Source organism: Saccopteryx leptura, chromosome 2 (genome assembly GCF_036850995.1).
Source record: "Saccopteryx leptura isolate mSacLep1 chromosome 2, mSacLep1_pri_phased_curated, whole genome shotgun sequence".
Classification (NCBI taxonomy): domain Eukaryota; kingdom Metazoa; phylum Chordata; class Mammalia; order Chiroptera; family Emballonuridae; genus Saccopteryx; species Saccopteryx leptura.
In genome coordinates this window covers 131,185,369-131,208,046 of record NC_089504.1, presented here as the reverse complement: position 1 = coordinate 131,208,046, position 22,678 = coordinate 131,185,369, and the positions used below count along the sequence as shown (strand labels likewise).

Sequence of the window (22,678 nt, the reverse complement as noted above, 5' to 3'; positions counted from 1 at the left end):
CAAATCTTCTTATTGCCATTGTTTAGACTTGAATAATTGGAATAACTTTTTTTTGGGGGGGGGAATAACTTTTTAACTCTTAGACCTTCAGTGTTTCCCTGGTACAGTTCATTCTCCACATTACTACGAGAGTTACCATCTAAAATACAGTGTGTCCGTAAAGCAACAAAAGACGATAGAAATGTGAAATAAATCTGCACCAAATAAAAGGAAAACTCTCGCAGTTTCATACTTATTCAGTGCAGTTCGATGTGGGCTCACGCACAGATTTTTTAGGGTTCCTTAGGTAGCTATCCCGTATAGCCTCTACAGACTCGTCACTGACTGATGGCCTACCAGAACGGGGTTTCTCCACCAAACTGCCGGTTTCCTTAACTGCTTATCCCACCGAGTAATGTTATTCCTATGTGGTGGTGCTTCGTTATAAACGCTTCAATATTCACGTTGCACTTTGGTCACAGATTCGAAATTAGCAAGCCACAGAACACACTGAACTTTCCTCTGTACCATCCACATCTCGACTGGCATGGCCGTAGGCTGCTCTATTGTATACATGGTGTTACGTCATCATCTGCGCATGCGCACATGCTGCCACATCATCCTACAGAAACTGGGAGGGTTTTCCTTTTATTTGGTGCAGATTTCACATTTCTATTGTCTTTTGTTGCTTTCCTGTGACCAGTCAAAAGTGTAACATGACTTTACGGACACATTGTAGAATCCTAAGCATGCACTTACTTCAACATACTCCTCTTTCGCTGTGTAATACAGAGTGGAACAAAAGTAGGTTTACAGTTGTTTGTATGGAAGAATAAACTTTCATGCATTCATAACTGTAAGACTAATTTTGCCCCAATTTGTATAATTATTATTTGTAAGTGCAATACATTATTCTTACTGTTACTGAACTGTTACTGTGTAACAGTTTCTATTCTAAACACATTATGTAGAGAGAGCCATTTAATTCTTATGAGAACCTAATAAGGTAGATACTTGTGTTTTCTCTATTTTACTGGTAAGGAAAGTGAGACATGAGAGTCACCTACCCAGTGTCACACAACTAGTAAGTAGAGGAACCAGTATGAACGGAACTTACATTTATTAAGAGGTTATATGTCAGACACTGTTCTAAGAACTTGACATATTAAATCTCATTATTGCTGTGTGGTAGGTAGTATTATTACTTTTATATTACAAATGAAGCTGTCAGTTGTCATTTTAATTCCTCTGCCTATAATGCTCTTCTCCCTATTATCTCCTTTCTTTGAGGCTATAAAAATATTCTTCTAGGTCAGGTGTCCCCAAACTATGGCCCGTGGGCCGCATGCGGCCCCCTGAAGCCATTTATCCGGTCCCCCGTCACACTTCCAGAAGGGGCACCTCTTTCATTGGTGGTCAGTGAGAGGAGCACTGTATGTGGTGGCCCTCCAACGGTCTGAGGGACAGTGAACTGGCTCCTGTGTAAAAAGTTTGGGGACCCCTGTATCTAGGTCTTCTAATAGCTTTAAAGTTTTATATGTTGGATTTAGGACTTTGAAACATCTGGAATGAATTTGCTAAGTAATATAAGATAGGGGCGTAATTTCTTTTTTTTTTCTTATATGGAAGGTGGTTGCCTCAACAGTTCCTTGTTGAGTGGTCTGTGCTACAAATTGCGTATAATCTTGCATCTGTCAGATCTGTTTCAGGTCTTGAGTTTGCCAATCTTTACTGAATCATCTTCTTTTAATTACCATAGTTTTATAACATCCTTATCTCCTTATTGTTATTTTTTAGGATTGTCTTGGTTATTTTTAGACTATTAACTTTTCCTTATGAATATTAGAACATTTGTCTAATACCAACAAACAATCGAACAAACCATATTGGAATATATAAGATGCATTTAATTTATTGCTCACATTGGGGACAATTGGCAGTTTTACTCTACATTATTTAACATTGTGATTTTTTTTAATGATATATTTCTCTATTAATGCAGGTCTATTGTGTTTTAAAATTACTTTCTTAATTTTTATTGCTTCTTCCCCCTCCTTGGTATCTCAGTGATTTTTTAAAAAATGTTATATGTAGCAGCCTTGCCTAACACCATTATTATATCTAATGGTTTGTTGGGTCTTTGGATTATCTGCCTGAGAGATTATGCTAGCTACAAATAATTGCTATTTTGACTGTTCTTTATACCTCTCATTTCTTATAGCTTATTGCTTTTGCTAAGATTTCAGGTGTAGTAGTAAACTAGACACATATTTCATTATAAGTATTTTTCTTCTTTCTCTGCCTTTTTGGTTTTTATTTATACTTCTTTTGATTAGTCATCACATAGCAATGTTAAAACTATATAGGTAGGTACATTCCTTATCGAGGTAGCGACCGCACGTGGTATTTTGTGGAAGAGCCACGCTCAAGGGACCAAAGAGCCGCAAGTGGCTCGTGAGTCACAGTTTGCCAACCAGGGCTAGGAGATTAACAGATTCACATTAATTTTTTTTTTTTTTCCATTCATTTTTCTGAAGCTGGAAACAGTCAGACTCCCGCATGCGCCCGACCGGGATCCACCCGGCACGCCCACCAGGGGCAACGCTCTGCCCACCAGGGGGCGATGCTCTGCCCATCCTGGGCGTTGCCATGTTGTGACCAGAGCCACTCTAGCGCCTGAGGCAGAGGCCACAGAGCCATCCCCAGCGCCCGGGCCATCTTTGCTCCAATGGAGCCTTGGCTGTGGGAGGGGAAGAGAAAGACAGAGAGGAAAGCGCGGCGGAGGGGTGGAGAAGCAAATGGGCGCTTCTCCTGTGTGCCCTGGCCGGGAATCGAACCCGGGTCCTCTGCATGCTAGGCCGACGCTCTACCGCTGAGCCAACTGGCCAGGGCCACATTAATTTTTATAATCATTTATTAAAACCAAATGACCTAGCACCCACAAAGACAGGTGCAGGAGCTAGAAAGGCTGTATTACAGTCCTTGATGCTGATTTCAGCTTTTATGCTCTTTGATCTTGGGAGTGTCAAGTTACATTTAAGTTCTTGGTTTATTATTTTCTTTTCTTTTTTTCTCTTTTTTGAGAGAGTAAGAAGTATCAACTCCCTAGTTGCTTTACTTTTGTTGTGCATGAAACATTTCCACAGTAGCTTCATCTGCTTTTTTGATAAAAGTCATCCTAATGGGAGAAAGTAGCATCTCATTATGGTTTGGGGTTTCATTTCCTAATGACTAATGATGTTGACTATCTTTCTATGTGTTTGCTATTTTTATATCTTTAAAAAATTTTTTATTGTTTTTAGAGAGAGAGAGAGAGAGAGAGAGAGAGACATTGGTTTTTTTGTTTCACTTATTTATGCATTCATTGGTTGATTCCTGTATATGCTCTAACCAGGGATTGAACCTGCAACCTTGGTATATCAGGATGATGCTCTAACCAACTGAGCTATTTGGCCAGGGCCATCCTTTTTGAAAAAATGTCTATTTAACTCTTTTGCCCATTTTTAAAAATTGGGTTATTTGTGTTTTTGAGTTGTAGGAGTTCTTTATATATTCCAGATTTTAGTCCCTTGTCAGATACATGTTTGCAAATTTTCTTCCTTTTGTGGGTTACCCTTTCACTCTTGGTGTCTGTTGAGGCATAAAAAGCTTTCATTATTTATTTATTTATTTATTTATTTATTTATTTATTTATTTATTTTGGTGAGAGACAGGAAGGGAGAGTGATGACAATCATAGTTGTGGTACCTTAGTTATTCATTGATTGCTTTATCCTATGTGCATCGATGGGGGCGGGGGACTCTAGCTGCACTACTGACACCTTGATCAAGCCAGCAACCATGGAGTCATGTCTAGGATCCCATGCTCAAGCCGGTGACTCAGCTCTCAAGCTGATGAGCTTGAGCTTAAGCCAGAGACTTCGGGATTCGAACTTGGGTCCTCAGTGTCCCAGGCCTATACTCTGTCCACTGTGCCACCACCGCCTGGTCAGGCAAAAAAGCTTTTAGTTGTTTTTGAGTCTTAATTTATTTAATATTTTGTTGTGGTCTGTGCTTTTGATGTTGTACTTCATAAATCATTGCCAAATCCAAAGTCATGAAACTTTACCCCTATGTTTTCTTTTAGAAGTTTTATAGTATTAGCTTTTAAACTCAGGTCTTTGATCCACTTTGAGTAATGTTTTTTGATGGTATAAAATAAGGGTACAGTTTCATTCTTTTACATGTGGATATCCAGGTTCCCCAATACTGTATGTTGCAAAGACATTCCCCATTGAAAGGTCTTATTACCTTGTCAAAAATCAGTTGACCATACATGCAAAATGTTATTTTGGGACTCTCTATTCCATTAGTCTATATGTCTGTCTTTATGTTACTACTACACTGTATTTCTGTACTTCATAGTAAGATTTGAAAATGAGAAGTATGATCTCTTTCATTTTATTATTATTTTTCAATATCAAAGGATTCAAGGCCACTTCAAATTTCATGTTGAATTTTAGGTTGGGGTTTTCTCTTTTTCCAAACAGATGCCATTGGGATTCTCATAAGAGAATACATTGAATCTGTGTATCATTTGGATATTAGTATTACCCTAACCATATGAAATCTTCAGTCTATGAAGAACATGGCTTGTCATTTTATTAATTTAGATTTTAAAAATTTTTTTGTTTTTGAGAGAGGGGGAGAGTCATATGTGCCTTGGGAGGGGTGCTCCAGGTGTCCCAGCGACCTCTGGACTCAAGCCAGTGACCCCATGCTCAAGCTGGTGAGCCTACTTAAGCTGAATGAGCCCACGTTCAAGCCAGTGACCTTGGAGTTTGGGTCCTCAGCATATCAGGTCAACACTCTGTCCACTCTGCCACCACCTGGTTAAGCTAGTTCTTCAATTTCTTTCAGCAATTCATTGTAGTGTTCAGGGTACATAGGTCTTTCACCTCCTTGGTTAAATGTATTCCTAAGTATTTTATCCTTTCTAATGCTTTTATAAATGGAATTTTTAAAATTTCCTTTTCAGATTGTTCATTTTCAGTAATATTGTAATATTACCATTTTTGAGTATTGATTTTGTATCCTTAATCTTTTCTGTATGTATTGATGAGATCTAATGAGGTGGGATTTTTTTGTGTGTATGTGTTGATTCTTTGGGATATTCTTTTTTTTTAATTTTTAAATTAAAAAATTTTTTTTTTGTCGGCCTAGCGTGTGGAGGACCCGGGTTCGATTCCTGGCCAGGGCACATAGGAGAAGCGCCCATTTGCTTCTCCACCCCTCCGCCGCGCTTTCCTCTCTGTCTCTCTCTTCCCCTCCCGCAGCCAAGGCTCCATTGGAGCAAAGATGGCCCGGGTGCTGGGCATGGCTCTGTGGCCTCTGCCTCAGGCACTAGAGTGGCTCTGGTCACAATATGGCGACGCCCAGGATGGGCAGAGCATCGCCCCCTGGGGGGCAGAGCACCGCCCCTGGTGGGCGTGCCGGGTGGATCCCGGTCGGGCGCATGCGGGAGTCTGTCTGACTGTCTCTCCCTGTTTCCAGCTTCAGAAAAATGAAAAAAAAAAAAAAAAAATTTTTATTGATTTTAGAGGAAAGAGAGAGAACGACAGAGGGGTGGGAGGAGCAGGAAGCTCAACTTGTAGTAGTTGCTTCTCGTATATTCTTTGACCAGGCAAACCCAGAATTTCCAACCAGCAACCTCAGCATTCCAGGTCAACACTTTATCCACTGCACCACCACAAGTCAGGCTTTAGGATTTTCTACCAATAAGATGATGTCATCTACAAACATAATTTTACTTCTCCTGCATAGTTTGGATGTCTTCTATTAATTTTTTTGCCTGATTTCTCTGGCTAGAACATCTAATACTGTGTTTAATAGATGTGGTAAAGTGGGTCTCCTTATCTTGTTCCTGACCTTAGGGGAAAAGCTTTGTCTTTCACCACTGAGATGTTAGCTGTGTACTTTTCACATATGGCGTATGTCTTGTTGAGTAAGTTCTCTTCAGTTCCTACTTTAATGAGTGTCTTTATTATGAAAGAATTTTGGTTTTTGTGAAATATTTTTTCTGTATCAATTGAGATGATTATGTGTGGGTTTTTTGTTTTTTTTTACTTCTATTAATGTACTACATTACATTGATTTTCTTATGTTGATAAGAAAATCATTCCTGGGTTAAATCTCACTTTGCAGAGTATATAATTTTAATTCCTGACAAGCTGGATTTGCTAGTATTTTGTTATAGATTTTTCTTGTATCCACATTCATTAAGCATGTTGGCCTATAGTTTTGTTTTCTTGTAATATGTTTGTTTTGGTATCAGAGTAAAATTTGCTTCAGAGAATGAGTTCGGAAGTATTCCTCTTAAGTTTTTCAGAAGGTTTTGAATGTTTGGTAGAATGTACCTGTGAAGTCATCTTGTCCTGGTCCTTATAAAAATAATTTAAAAAGTATTTTCAATTACAGTTGGTATACACTGTTAATTTCAGGTGTACAATGTAGTGATTAGACGTTCATATAACTTATAAAGTGATTACCCCTATAAGTGTATACCCATCAGACACTATTCATACTTATTACAGTATTGCAGACTATACTCCCTATGCTATACTTTTTACCCCATGCCTGTTTTTATAACTGGCAATTTGTACTTCTTAATCCCCTCACATTTTTTTCCACCCACTCCCCCCAGATCTCCTCCCATTTGGCAACCATCAGTATTATGAGTCTGCTTCTGGTTTGTTTTGTTTGTTCACTTATGATTTTTTTTTAGACTCCACCTACAAGTGAAATCATATGGTATTTGTGTTTCTCTGTCTGACATATTTTATTTCACTTAGCATAATACCATCCAGGTACATCCATGTTGTCACAAATGGCAAGATTTTATTCTTTTTTTTAAATGATGAGTAATATTCTATTATATATATGTATGTACTTCATCTTTATCTGCCAATGGACATAGAAGTTACTTCCATATCTTGGCTATTGAACATAGGGGTGCATATTTATTTTCATAATAGTGTATTGGATTTCTTCAGATCCTAACCAAAAATAGAATTGCTAGGTCATAAGGTAGTTCTATTTGTAATTTTTTGAGGAATTTCTATACTGTTTTTCCTAGTGGCTCTACCAATTTACAGTCCCACCAGCAATACAGGAAGGTTCCCTTTTATCTATGTCCTCACCAACACTTTTTTGTTGATTTATTGATGATAGTCATTCTGATAGTGTGAGGTAATGTCTCATTGTGGTCTTAATTTGGATTTTCCTGATGAGTGGTTTTTTTTTCTTCTTTTCCAAGTGAGAGGAGGGAGATAGACAGACTCCTGCATGCACCCTGATTGGGACCTACCTGGCAACCCCCGTCTGGAGCCAATGCTCTGTCCATCTGGGACTCTGCTGGCAACTGAGCTATTTTTAGCACCTGAGGTGGAGGCTCCAGGGAGCCATCCTCTGTGCCTGATGTTGTGGTGGTGACAGCGAACTACTCGAACTACTCGGAAACTAGATGAAATGCTCCAAGGGGCCTAGGGGAGTCAAAAGCCTTGGTTAGCAGACTGAAGGAGGACTGAAGCCCCATCCACAGCCTTACTCAGATATTAATTAGCTAGTAGTATAAATAACTCAAGGAAACAAACAGAAGTTTTCAGAGGGTGAAGTAAAGAACAAGGAATTTTCTGACTTCTAGTCTCTGTTCTGAGAGCCTAAACATTTTCTGTTACTGAATCTTATCCTGTTGTTTTACTGTTTCCAGCACGTACTGTTTCAAGTATGGTGTCAGAGAGGCCCCTGGACTCTTGTTGTATGCTCAGGGCTTTTGCCCTTGGGCACCTTGCTGTCTCTAATTGTCAGCCAAACTCTGCATGTCTTTTATAGTATATTCCTACAGCCTGGGGCTGATGAGCTCAAACCAATTGAACCATGGCTGCAGGAGGGGAAGAGAGAGAAAGAATGTGGGGGTGGAGAAGTGCATGGTTGCTTCTCCTGTGTGTCCTGACTGGGAATTGGACCTGGGATATCCGCACACCGGGCCAATGTTCTTTCCACTGAGCCAACTAGCCAGGGCCTGATTAGTGATATTGACTGTCTTTTCATGTATCTCTTGATCATCTGTATATTCTCTTTAGAGAAATGTCCATATAGGTCCTATTTAGTGAGAGAGAGACAGACAGACAGGTACAGACAGATAGAAAGGGAGGGAGATGAGAAGCACCAACTCATAGTTGCAACACCTTAGTTGTTTATTGATTGCTTTCTCATATGTGCCTTGATTGGGCTGGGTGGGGGCTCTGGCCGAGCCAGTGACCCCTTGCTCAAGCCGGCAACCATGGGGTCAAGTCTAGGATCCCTTGCTCAAGCTAGCAACCTAGTGCTCAAGCCAGATGAGCCCTGCTTAAGCCAGTGACCTCAGGGTTTCAAACCTGGATCCTCTGTGTCCCAGGCCGATGGCTCTATCCACTACCTAGTCAGGCCTCTATTTTTTATTCAGATTGGGCAGGTATCTTTATCCATTCAGTTGGTTGTTTTCATTTTGTTGATTTTCTTTCTTCTTCTTTTGTGTGTGACAGGGACAGAGAGAGACAGAGAGAGGGACAGATAGGGATAGACAGACAGGAAGGGAGGGAGATGAGAAGCATCAGTTCTTCGTTGTGGCACCTTAATTTCTCATTGATTGCTCTCTCATACGTGCCTTGGGCGGGGGGAGGCTACAGCAGACCAAGTGACCCCTTGCTTAAGCCAGGGACCTTGGGCTCAAGCTGGTGAATCTTGCTCAAACTAGATTAGCCCGTGCTCAAGCTGGTGACCTTGGGGTTTTTTGTTTGTTTGTTTTTTTATAAATAAATTTTTATTTTAATGGGATGACATCAATAAATCAGGGTACATATATTCAAAGAAAACATTTCCAGGTTATCTTGTCATTTATATAGTTCTGTTGCATTCCCATCACCCAAAGAAGATCGTCCTCTGTCACCCTCTATCCAGTTTTCTTTGTACCCCTCCCCCTCCCCCTCTCCCTCCTCCCCTTCCCCCACCCCCCGTAACCACCCCACTCCTGTCCATGTCTCTTAGTCTCGTTTTTATGCCCCACCAATGTATGGAATCCTGCAGTTCTTGTTTTTTTCTGATTCACTTATTTCACTCCGCATAATGTTATCAAGATTCCACCATTCTGCTGTAAGTGATCTGATGTCATCATTTCTTCTAGCTGAATAGTATACCATGGTGTATATGTGCCCCATCTTCTTTATCCAGTCCTCTATTTTTTTTTACAGTGATTAAAAACCTTTAAGCAGTCAACCTGGAAACACTGAGGTTGCCGGTTTGAAACCCTGGGCTTGCCTGGTCAAGGCGCATATGGGAGTTGATGCTTCCTGCTCCTCCCCCCTTCTCTCTCTCTCTCTTTCTCTCCTCTCTATAATGAATAAGTAAAATCTAAAAAAAAAAAAAAAAAACAAAAAAACAAAACAAAAAAAAACCTTTAAGCAAACTCTTGGCCAATACAGGAAGAATCCATAAAAGAGTAGTGTCCTTAACATGTTCACCAAGTCCAAGTTGGCCCCATCACCATGCCAAATTCCTGAAAAATGCAACCCAACCACAGTTCAGTCTGTTAGGAGCTGTCACAGGGAGCAGGAGTCCAGGAAAAGTCCTCATGGCACTGGAATTGTTGTCACCATTCTATACTTTGCAGCTCATGTCCAAGTCCCAATGACCGCTGCTTCTAGCTGGTAATGATTCAGGTAGACTGGAAAAGCCATTTGCAGCATGCATGGATATGGAGCTTCTGTTCTCCTCTGCCTGGAGAGATGAGACCAGGTTGCTTTTCCCTGGAGCTCTGCGACTGTGGCATGGTAAAGAGAACCTTGGGATACACTAAGCTGGGTGGAAAAGGTAGATTCATAATAGAAGTTGGCAAAAGGGGGAAAGAGAGCTCTAAATTAGTAGGTCCCAGCTTGAAATATGAGTGGGGCATTGAGGTAGGAGGGATAAAGGAAACACTATATATTAAGCAAAGCAGCAGAAAATAGGACTATCAACACCCACAACAGAGATCTTTGAGGGAAGAATAAAAAACCTGACTATTCAGGCAAAACATAGTTAAGTGGTCCTTGTGCAAATGAGATCAGTTTACCTGCTTCTTGGAAGAAATACCCTAGGCTCGTCCACAGTGTCGTAGATGGGGCCGACGGCCCTGGGCACCTTCAGCCTTCAGTGGCAAACCCCAGCATTCTGGGCAAGGTTAGGTCGTAGGTGGCTGGAGCAGGGCTGGAAGAGACTGAACCCTCCCTTAGAGAAGCAAGGGGGAAGCCTACCTTCCAGTGTCCCTGTTTCCTCACAGCAGAGGCATGTAAGCCTGGCAGGCTTTAGCTCAATGACCTTCCTTTCCACTATTGAAGCAGGACCCAGATGGCATCCTATGAGACCCCTTTGGGGCATTGGAGCCTTTAAGGGTGTATCTTAAAAGCCATGCTCAGAAGATCTCGCTGAGGGGTTTGAGGATCCCCATCCGCCTATATAAATCTTTTCCATATATCTGGAGCTATTTGGAAAAAGACAAAACAGTGTTATTAGCTGGATCTAATAAAGAAGGTAGTAGTGTGCAGACAAAAAAGATTTGGTGTCTCCTGTTCATCAGCATTCAAAAGAAATGTAAAATTTTTTTTTTTTAAGTAAGAAGCATGATATGGTAGACCCGTAGGAGTTCCAGGATATGACTACCCCCTTTAAAATTTTTTTTTTAAATTGACCTTAAAATGTTTGCTGAGTACACTTTAATAATACCTTAACTTTAAAGATTGTAAGCATGACAAAATACAGTAAATGCTTTTGCTCCATATGCAGGAGCATTTTCAGTTTAGCCAATTTAGGAAATCCAATAATAGAACCATGCATACAGACAGTGAGCTATAACATGCTTAGCAGCCTCTCCTGTTCTGACAGAGGTTACTATAGATCCGGAATATGTATCCACTGTAATGTGGACATACGACTGTTTGCCAAATGAAGGTATATGAGTAACATCCATCTGCCGAAGTTGTCCTGGTAGGGATCCTTGAGGGTTAACTCCAAATGAAGGGGCAATATAGGACCCCTTGGACAGGATTTCCTGATCTGCCGTGCTGCTTCCCGAGAAAGTTGGAACTGTTTACACCGGGCTGCAGCGTTCTGGTGATGAATAGTATGAGACTGACTTGCTCGGTCTGTCATGGTTGCTCCATATAATTTTCTTTTGGGTTGCTTGATCAGCAAGGGCATTCCTAGGCCCTGGCCTGTTGGCTCAGTGGTAGAGCATTGGCCTGGTGTGCAGGATCCCCAGGTTCGATTCCCAGTCAGAGCACACAGAAGAAGCGCCTATCTACTTCTCCACCCCTCCCCCTCTCCTTCCTCTCTGTCTCTCTCTTCCCCTCCCGCAGCCAAGGCTCCACCAGAGCAAAGCCACCCCAGGCACTAAGGATGGCCCCATGGCCTCTGCCTCAGGCGCTAGAATGGCTCTGGTTGCAACAGAGCAACACCCCAGATGGGCAGAGCATTCTCTCCCCCCCCCCCCCCCCCTAGGCATGCCAGGCGGATCCCAGTCAGGCACATGCAGGAGTCTGTCTGACTGCCTCCCCATTTCCATTTTCAGAAAAATACAATAAATAAATAAATAAAAGAAAAAATACCACACACACACAAAAAAAAAAGAAAAGAGAAAAAAAAGAAAAGAAAAAAAAGAAGGGCATTCCCTTGTGCTAAAAGCTCCAGGGAGCATGAAGTGAGCTTGAGTATGTCCTATGAAACATGGAGCTCTATGTTGACATATAAGTCTTTGAAGAAGGAGGAACTGCTGAAATAGTTCATCAGCATTTGTCCCTAAGACAGCAGTCTTAATAGTGGACACCATAAGTAAATATTTGCTGTCTGTCTATAGATTAAGGGAGGAATATGGCTTTTCAGCATTGACCTTGGGGTTTTGAACTTGGGTCCTCTGCATCCCATTCTGATGCTCTATCCACTGCGCCACCGCCTGGTCAGGTTTGTTGATTTTCTTTGCCGTGCAAAAGCTTTTTAGTTTGATGTAGTATCATTTATTTTTTCTTTTGTTTCCCTTGTCTGAAGAGACTTATACAAAAAGATTTTGCTAAAAGAGGTGTCAAAGAATTTACTGCCTGCTTTCTCAGGAGTTTTATGGTTTCAGACTTTACATTTAAGTCATCGATCCATTTTTACTTTATTTTGTTAGATGGTATACGGAAGTGATCTAGTTTCATTTCTTGTATGTATCTGTACAGTTTCCCAACACCATTATTGAAGACACTGTCTTTACCCCCATTGCATTGACCGTATCTCTGTGGGTTTATTTCTGGCTTTTCTGTTGTACTGCGTCTTGATTTTATGCCAGTACCATGCTGTTTTTATTACTATAGCTATGTATTATCATTTGATATCAGGCTGTGTGATACCTCCAACTTTGTTCTTTCTCAAGATTTCTGTGATTTTCTAAGAACTTTTATGGTTCCATATGAATTTTAGCGTTATTTGTTCTAGTTCTGGGGAAAATACCATTCATATTTTTTTGAAAGATAGAAATTGCATTGAATCTGTAGATTGCTTTAGGTAGTTTGTACATTTTAACAATGTTAATTCTTCCTATCTATGAGCACATAATCTTTCCATTAATTTGTATCTTCTTCATTTTCTTTCTTCAGTGTCTTATAATTTTCCAAGTACAAGTTATCTGTTGGTTACATTTTACCTTGTTTGCTTTCTTTCTTTTTTTTCTTTTTCGATGCAGTTGTAAGTGTGATTGTTTTAATTTTTCTGTCTGATAGTTCACTATTGGTGTATAAAAAGGCAATTGATTTCTGAATATTTATGATGTATTCTGCTTTGCTGAATTATTTACTGGTTCGAATAGTTTTTTGGTGGGACTTTTAGTGTCCTGTGTATATACAGTATCATGTCATCCACAGATATAACAGCTGTACTTTTTTTTTTTCCAATTTGGATGCCTTTTTATTTCTTTTGCTTGTCTGTTTGCTGTGGCTAGGACTTCAAATGCTATTTTGAATAAAAATGTTGACAGTGGACATATTGTCCTGTTCCTAATCTTAAAGAAACATTGACTATGATATTTGGTGTGGGTTTGTCATATGTGGTCTTTATTAGGTTGAAGAGTTTTCCTCTTTCCACACTTTGCTGCGAGTTTTTTTATAAATGCACGTTGGATTTTTTCAAATGCTTTTTCTGCATCTGTGGATAGGATTAAAAGATTTTTATCCTTCATTTTGTTTATGTGGTTTGTCATGTTAATTAATGGGCAGATGTTGAACCAACAATGTATCCCAGGAATGAATCCCACTTGGTGATGTTGTATGATCTTGTTTAGGTATTACTGAATTCAGTTTGCTAAGATTTTGTTGAGCATTTTTACATCTATGTTTATCAGGGATGTTGGCCTATGACTTTTTTTGATAGTGTCTTTGGTTTTGGTATTAGGATAATACTGGCTCAAAATATGTTATGGCTCAAAATATGTTAGAGAGCCTTCTTTCTTCTTCAATGTTTTGGAATAGTTAGAGAAGGATAGCTATTATTATTTTTTTGCATGTTTGATAAAATTCGCCTGTGGCACCATCTGTTCCAGGACTTTTTTTATATATATATACTGAATCAATTTCATTAGTTGTTACTGGTTTGTTCAGATTTTCTATTTCTTCCTGATTCAGACTTGGAATATTGTATATTTCTAGGAAAATAATGCATTTCTTCTAGGCTCTCTAGTTTTTTGGCATATGTTGTTCATAGTATTTCTTAAAATCTTTTGTATTTTTGTGGTGTGAGTTGTCACTTCTCTTTCATTTCTGATTTTATTTATTTAGACCCTTACTTTTATTTTCTTGATGAGCCTGGCTAAAGATTTATCAATTTTGGCCCTGAATGGATAGCTCAGTTGGTTGGAGCATTGTTCTGATTTGCCAGAGTTGTGGGTTTAATCCCCAATCAGGGCATATATAAAAATCCACTAATGAATGCATAAATAAGTAGAGCAACAAATCAGTGTTTCTCTCTTTTTCTACCTCCCTCTCTTCCAACCCTTTTCTCTCTAACATCAATAAATTTAAAAAATGTTTTTTTTAAAGATTTATTGATTTTATCTTTTCAAAGAAGCAGCTCTTAGTTTCATTGATGTTTTTTATTTTTTTAAGTCTTTGTTTCATTCAGTTTTGCTCTGATCCTTGTTACTTTCTTCTTTCTCTTTACTTTGGGCTTTGTTCTTTTTTTTTTTTTTTTAGTTCCTTTAGGGATAAGGTTAAATTGAGATTTTTCTTGTTTCTTGAGATGTGTGTTTTGCTATGAATTTCTCTCTCAGAACTGCTTTGGCATTTTACCATTGGTTTTTGGAGGGGGGGTTATTGTGTTTTCTCTTGTCACAAGGTATCTTTTGAGTTCCTCCTTGATTTTGTTAGCCTGTTCATTGTTTGGTATTATTTTATTTAGTCTTCATATAATTGTGTGTTTTTTAGTTTTCTCGTAATTGATTTTTATACAATTATTGGAGAAGATACTTGGCATGATTTCAATCTTCCTAAATTTATTGAGGCTTGTTTTGTGGCCTAAAATGGTCAGTCCTCGAAAATATTCCATTTGTACTTGAAAAGAATGCATATTCTCCTGATTTGGTGGTGAAGTGTCCTAGTAATATCAGTTAAGTCCATCTGCTATAATGTGTCATATACGGCTGCTGTTTCCTTGTTGATTTTCTGTCTGGATGATCTAGCCATTGATATCAATGGGATATTAGAGTCCCTTGCTATTATGATATTACTATCCATCTTTCCCTTTATCTATTTTATATGTTTAGGTCCTTTAATGTTGTGTGTGCAGATGCTTATAAGAGGTATATCCTTTTGTTGTATTGATCTCTTTAATATTATGAAATGCCCGTTGTCTATTGTTGCAGCCTTTGTTTTGTTTTATACAGGTACTGCTCCCTCAGATTTTTTGTTTGTTTTGTCCACTTGTATAAAATATCATTTTCATCCCTTTCAGTCTGTGTGTGTCTTTCCATATGAAATGTGTACTTTTTTATTTTTCCTTTTAATCCATTCTGTCACCCTGTTTCTTTGATTGGAACATTTTGTCAATTTACAATTTAAAAAATAATCAATAGGTGGCCCTGGCCAGTTAGCTCAGTTGATTAGAGAGAGCATCATCCCGAGACAACAAGGTTGCCGGTTACCTACCTGGTCAGGGTATATATGGGAAGTGACCAGTTTTAAGGGGAACAAACAAATGCTCTACTCTCTCTTTCTCTTTTTTTCTGTCTATCTCTCAAATTAATAAATTAAAGAAATATTGATAGGTATGTAGTTATTTTATAGTTCTCAATTGTTTTTGTAGTTCTCTGTTTCTTCATTCTCTTGTTCTCTTTTATTACATTTGATGACCTCTTGTGTTTAGATTTCTTTCTCTTTATTTTTTGTGTATCTCTTACAAATTTTTGGTTTGTGATTATTATATGCTTTATATATGTCAAGCTATGTTTATAGCTGAAGTCTGTGGTCACTAATTTCAAACACATTTCTTTTTCTTTTTCTTTTTTTTTTTTTTTTAAGTGAGAGGCAGGGAGGTAGAGACTGACTCCTGTATGCCTCTGACTGGGATCCAACCTGGCAAGCTTCCTACCAGGTGATGCTCTTCCTGTCTGGGCTGCTGCTCCATTGCTTGGCAACTGAGCTATTTTAGCACCTGAGGCCAAAGCATGGAGCAATCCTCAGTGCTTAGGGCCAATTTTGCTTTAACCATTGAGCCATGGCTGTGGGAGGGGAAGGGGGGGGGGGATTGAGAAGCAGATGGTCGCTTTTCCTGTGTGCCCTGACTGGGAATCAAATCCAGGACCTCCACACACTGGGCTGACGCTCTACCACTGACCCAACCAGCCAGGGCTTCGGACACATTCTAAAATCACAGTTTTCACTCACCCCCTTATGGTCAGAGAAGATACTTTGTATGATTAAGTCTTTCTAAATTTATTAAAACGTGACTTTTTAAAGGGATTTTATTTATTGATTTTTAGAGAGAGATAGAGAAAGGGTGGGAAGCAGGACGCATTGACTTATAGTTGCTTCTTATACATGCTTTGACTGGGGCAACACTGGGGCCTCAAACCAGCAACCCCAGCGTTTCAGGTTGATATTTTATCCACTATGCCACCATAGGTCAGGCTAAAATTTGATTTTGATAATATTCTGTGTATACTTGAGAGAAAAATGTGTGTTTTAGTGTTTGAAGTAGTGTCTGTTTTTAAAGATTTTATATATTGATTTTAGAAGAGAGAGATGGTCGGAGGAATGGGAGGCATCAACTCATCCTAGTTCCGTGATGGTGAACCTTTTTATATATGAAAACCGCCCACTTTTGCAGTGATGGTCAACCTGGTCCCTCCCACCCACTAGTGGGTGTTCCATGTTTCATGGTAGAGGAGCAACCAGACAGCGTCGCAATTGGCCCACCATGAAAGCTGGACCGCTCACTATTGGGCGGGAGGGACCAGGTTGACCAGCACTGCAAAGTGGGCGGTTTTTATAAAAAGGTTCGCCATCACGGTACTAGTTGCTTCTCATATGTGCCTTGACTAGAAAAGCCTGGGGTTTTGAACCAGCGACCTCAGCATTCCAGGACAGTGCTCCATCTACTCTGCCACCAGAGGTCAGGCTGAAGTAGTGTCTTTTAGGTCAAATTGATTATAGTGTTGTACAAATTCTCTCTCTCCCTCTCTCTCTCTCTCTTTTTTTTTTTTTGCTCTTCTGCTGATTATTTATGATTGAAAAGTTACTGAAGTTACTGTAGAACTGTATTCTTTAGCTCTGTCAGTGTTTTGTGTATGTTGGGGTTCTGTTGGTAAATGAATATATGTTTAAAATTTTTTTTTCCTTTTGCTTAATTGAACCTTTTATCAATATGTAATGTCTTTTGTTCCTTGTATCCTTTTTTGGCTCAGTATATTTGCTTGATAATAATGAAGCCATTTTAGCTTTATTTTGGTTACTGTTGGCTTGCAATTTGTTACTTTCAGTGTCTTTGACTAAAATGAATCATTTCTAAATATCATATAGATGGATTTTTAAAATTCAGTCTGCCAGTCTCTGCCTTTTAATAGAGCTTAAGCCATTTACGTTTAAGGTAATTATTATTAAGAAAAGATACTTCTGCTATCAAAGTATTTGTTTTCACCTGACCAGACAGTGGCACAGTGGATAAAGCATCAGACTGGGATGTAGAGGACCCAGGTTCTTAACCTCAAGGTTGCTGGCTTGAGTGCAGGCTCATCCGGCTTTTGTGTGGGCTCACCAGCTTGAGCACGGGGTCACTGGCTTGAGCCCAAAGGTCACTGGCTTGAGCAAGGGGTCACTCGTTCTGCTCTAGCCCTCCAGTCAAAGCACATATGAGAAAGCAATCAATGAACAACTAAGGTGCCACAATGAAGAGTTGATGCTTCTCATCTCTCTTCTTTTCTTTCTATCCCTATCTGTCCCTCTCTCTGCCTCTGTCACACACACAAAAAAGTTTGTTTGCTGTCTTAGTTTTCTATTTGTCTTATAAGCTCTTTCCCCCCTCAATTCCTCTGTCTGTGCCTATTTTTATGTTTAATCAAATTTTTATAATGTATCAATTTTGTTTTCCTCATTTTCTATTCTATGTATATATATTTTATTTTTTAGTGGTTCTCTTGGAGGTTAGTTAGCATCTTAAATTTATAGCAACTTCACTTGAGTAGTACATAAATACTCTGCTCATATACTTTTTGGTCCCTCGACCTTTATATTCTTATTTTCACAGTTTACATCTTTATATATTTGTGCCCATTGCCATTAATTTATATTGTTTTAATTTGTTTCCACTTTAAATCATATAAGGAAAAAAGAGGACTTACATACCAAAAAATACAATAACTGTCATTTGTATTTACCTAAGTGATTATCCTTAGTAATGTTCCTTATTTCTTCTTTGGGCTTTGAGTTAATACTTGGCTTCTTTTTATTTCACCCTGAAAAACACTTGTTAGCGTGTCTTGTAGGGTAGGCTTATTGATTTCTTTTTAGCATTTTATTCATACATCTTTTTCCTAATTACTTTTAGATTTGTTCATTGTTTCCATTAGTTATTGAGCACATTTAAGATTTAACATCTTTGACCAGTAATTCCAATGTCTGGGTTTTCTCAGGATAGTTTTTATCAATTCTTTTTTCCTGTGAATGACCATAGTTTTCAGTTTCCTTGTACGTTTTATAATTTCTTGTTGAGAAGTGGATATTCTGAGTATTACATATTCTTCCACTTATCAGGTATTACTCATGTTTTGCTTGTTAAAAGCTGTAGCTGTCTGTGACTTCTCCAAACTGTTTTTGCGAAGTGTGTATTTCTTGTTGTTTGTGGTTACTGAAATTTCTGTTTCATTATCTCTACCTTCAGCCCTAAACCTAACAAAGATTTCCATAAATGTCTGGCTCCAAATAGGGTAGTGGTGGTGGTGAGTTTCTGTCTCAGAGTCGTTGTTTTTCTTTTTAATTAAATTTATTGGGATTACATTGGTTAATAAATTTATATAGATTTCAGATGTGTGGTTCTGTAATACATCATCAAAACTACAGAAAGATTTGTGCAAATAGATTTGTGTATTGTATTGCGTGTTCACCACCCCAAGTCAAGAGTCTCCTTTCCTCTCCATTTATCTCCCCATTACCTTCTACCTCCTCCCACCCCCTTTCCCTCTGGTCATTATCATACTGTTGTCCATATCTATGAAGATTTTTTTGATTTGGTTGGTTGTTTTTGCTTAATCCCTTCACCTTTTTCATCCAGCTCCCCAAACCTTCTCCCCTCTGACAGCGGTCAATCTGTTCTCTTAAGAGTCTGTTTCTATTTTGTTTGTTAGTTTATTTTGTTCATTAGATTCCACATACAAGTGAAATCATATGGTACTTTTCTTTTTCTTACTGTAGTAGTGCTTATTTCATTTAGCTTAATATCATCCAGGTCCATCCACGCTGTCACAAAGGGCAAGATTTCCTTTTTAACGGCTGATTAAAGTTGTAAGGTATATGTCACCGGGTAATCCGCTGAGAATAGGGCCAGAATTGAGACAAGCATCAACATCAATCCCTCAGGTATCCACCAGACCAACCACAACACACCCTACATTTTTGGAGGGCAGAGTCTTCACAGCTGGCCTTGGCATCAGGCTGCTACTTCCTGAACACAGGCCACTGAGAAGTGAGAGCAGTAGCTACATTTTTTTTCTCACAAGGAAACATCAGCATTCTCTCCCATTGTAAGCACTCCACTAGTTGTCAGGAGTAAACACTCTTTCCTGCTCAAATATTGATTCAGTGAAAGTTAGTTTGCCATTTTCCCAGTGTTTAATTTTTGTTTATATGTGCAAATAGAGTCAGGCACCACTTAACAAGGTTAAAAAAAAGTACCAGTCAGAAATGAAGAATACAGTCACTGAAATGAAGAATACATTAAATGAAATCTTACTGTAGTTTGATTTGCATGTCACTAATGTTTGGTGATGTTGAGCATTTTTTCTTGTGCTTTTTGGCCATTCAGGTATTCTCTTTGGAGAAGCGTCTGTTCAAATCTTTTGCCCATCTTTGAATTGGCTAAATTTCTTGAGTGTAATTTAACATGATTCTTTATCCCTTGTGTTTTGTGTAAATTGGTAGCTAGATTTAGAGGCTTCAATAGAATTGGATTTGATTTTGGAACTACAGAGAGAGAGAGAGAGAGAGAACAGAAGCATATAAAATATGTTTGTGTGTCTCTTGTGTTAGCTGCTACTGTGAGATCTATTAATTCATTAGCAGTTGCAAAGTAGTGCTATTTCTTTGTATTTTTCTGAAGCTGGAAACGGGGAGGCAGTCAGACAGACTCCGCATGTGCCCGACCAGGATCCACCCGGCACGCCCACCAGGGGCGAAGCTCTGCCCATCCTGGGCGTCGCCATGTTGCGACCAGAGCCACTCTAGCGCCTGAGGCAGAGGCCACAGAGCCATCCCCAGCGCCCGGGCCATCTTTGCTCCAATGGAGCCTTGGCTGCAGGAGGGGAAGAGAGAGACAGAGAGGAAAGCGCGGCAGAGGGATGGAGAAGCAAATGGGTGCTTCTCCTGTGTGCCCTGGCCGGGAATCGAACCCGGGTCCTCCGCACGCTAGGCTGACGCTCTACCGCTGAGCCAACCGGCCAGGGCTTGTTCTTTATTTTAAATATTGTATTTGTTCCCATTTTTTTTTTACTTTAAAATAAGATATGTGCAGTGTGCATAGGGATTTGTTCATAGTTTTTGTTATAGTCCGGCCCTCCAATGGTCTGAGGGACAGTAAACTGGCCCCCTGTGTAAAAAGTTTGGGGACCCCTGGGTTAGAGCATTATCCCAATACACAAACTAGTGGGTTCGATGTCTGGTCAGGGCACATACAATAACCAATGAATGCATAAACAAGTGAAACAAATCTATGTTTCTTTCTCTCCTTTTTCCTTCCTCTCTCTCTCTGTCCCAAATCAATTAAAAAAAAGTACATCATGAATTTATACTGCTGCTTCCAATTTAAATTAACAATTGAGTTTTATTGTGGTTCAAAGTCACTTAGAATTTCTCTCTGTTATACAGGTATTATTAATTAGGTACACGTTTAAGCTCATGTGCTTTTAACTTTTACACATTGAATTTTAAAAATTTTGTTTCTATTATGTGCATGGTTTAAAGGTAAAATATTTTAAGACTAACTTGTGGTGGCACAGTAGATAAAGCATTGATTGGCCTAGAAAACTGAGGTTGCTGACTTGAAATTTCAGGCTTGCTTGGTCAAGGCACATATGGGAGTTGATGCTTCCTGCTCCTCTCCCCCTTCTCTTGCTCCTGTCTAAAATGAATAAATAAAGTCTTTTTAAAGAAATATATAAAAAGAAAAGTGAAGGCCCTGGCCGGTTTGCTCAGTGGTAGAGCGTCAGCCTGGCGTGTGGGAGTCCCGGGTTCGATTCCCAGCCAGGGCACACAGGAGAAGCGCCCATCTGCTTCTCCACCACTCCCCCTCTCCTTCCTCTCTGTTTCTCTCTTCCCCTCCCACAGCCAAGGCTCCATTGGAGCACAGTTTGCCTGGGCGCTGAGGATGGTTCTTTGGCCTCTGCCTCAGGTGCTAGAATGGCTCTGATTGAGGCAGAGTGACGCCCCAGATGGGTAGAGCATCACCCCCTGGTGGGTATGCCAGGTGGATCCTGGTCGGGCGCATGCGGGAGTCTGTCTGACTGCCTCCCCATTTCCAGCTTCAGAAAAATACAAAAAAAGAAAGAAAGAAAGAAAGAAAGAAAGAAAGAAAGAAAGAAAGAAAGAAAGAAAGAAAACAAAAACTGAAATATTTTATTTATTTATTTATTTTATTTTTTTTACAGAGACAGAGAGTCAGAGTGAGGGATAGACTGGGACAGACAGACAGGAACGGAGAGATGAGAAGCATCAATCATTAGTTTTTCGTTGCGCATTGCGACACCTTAGTTGTTCATTGATTGCTTTCTCATATGTGCCTTGATCATGGGCCTTCAGCAGACCGAGTAACCCCTTGCTTGAGCCAGCGACCTTGGGTCCAAGCTGGTGAATTTTTGCTCAAATCAGATGAGCCCATGCTCAAGCTGGCGACCTCGGGGTCTCGAACCTGGGTCTTTCGCATCCCAGTCTGACGCTCTATCCACTGCGCCACCGCCTGGTCAGGCGAAAAGTGAAATATTTTAAATACATATTCATACATATATGTATACGCAAGTGTGTCCTCATATTTTCATCTGACTTAATTAAAATATAACTTACAGTATATACTCTTCTCCATGCCTTGCCCTTTTTAAAAAAATTCTGTATATTCTAGAAATAACTTCATAATCGTATTCAGAACAATTTCTTAGTTCTTTTTAGTGTATCATGGTATATTCAACCATCAGTGGGCTGTTGGATTGTTTTGTGTGTGCCGGTGTTGGGGAGAGTTTCCCCCAAACCCCATTACAATTAGTGTCAGTTAATGGCTGTGTGCATCTTTTTCTTTTCCTTTCAGCTATTTTGGTCAATATATATATTTGGGAAAGAGTTCTAGAAGTAGGATTGATGAGAATATGTTATATGCATTTGTATTTTGAAGATACTGCTGAATTTTTCTTTATAAGGGTCTTGCTATTTTGCATGCCTATCATTAATGTATCAGATTACCTGTTTTGCCACAGCCTTATCAACAGAATATGTTGTCAAATTTTTGGACTTTGCAGGAGTATAAATGAGAAATGTTCATTTTAATTGCATTTCCTTATCAGCATGGTGTAGCATCTTTTCATGTGTTAAAAGAGCCATTTGTGTTTTTTTTTTTCTTCTGTGAACTCTATTCATTTCTCTAACTTATTTTTATGTAGGATTATTGGGTTTTTTAATCTTTTTTTAGAATTTATATATTCAGAATATTACTCACCTTGTCTTTGATAACTTGCAGTTAGTTTCACTATTTTGACTTCTGTTGTTTTACTTTGTTTATTGTGGTATTTGCCAGGCAGGAGTTTCAGTTAATTAAAGTTTTCATTTCCTTTTCCTTTGCTGAACTGATTCTGCAATAGGCAGAAATAATTTAGTCATGTAAAATATGTTGAAATTTCATTTAAATATATTTGTAAAAATATACACTTAGTCCTT

General features: G+C 39.2%; 1 protein-coding gene across 6 annotated transcripts in view; it reads left to right on the top strand.

Annotated features, from left to right (window-relative positions):
* Positions 1–22,678, top strand: part of LARP4 (La ribonucleoprotein 4) — a 100,209-nt gene that overhangs the window by 48,773 nt on the left and 28,758 nt on the right. The window lies entirely within an intron of this gene.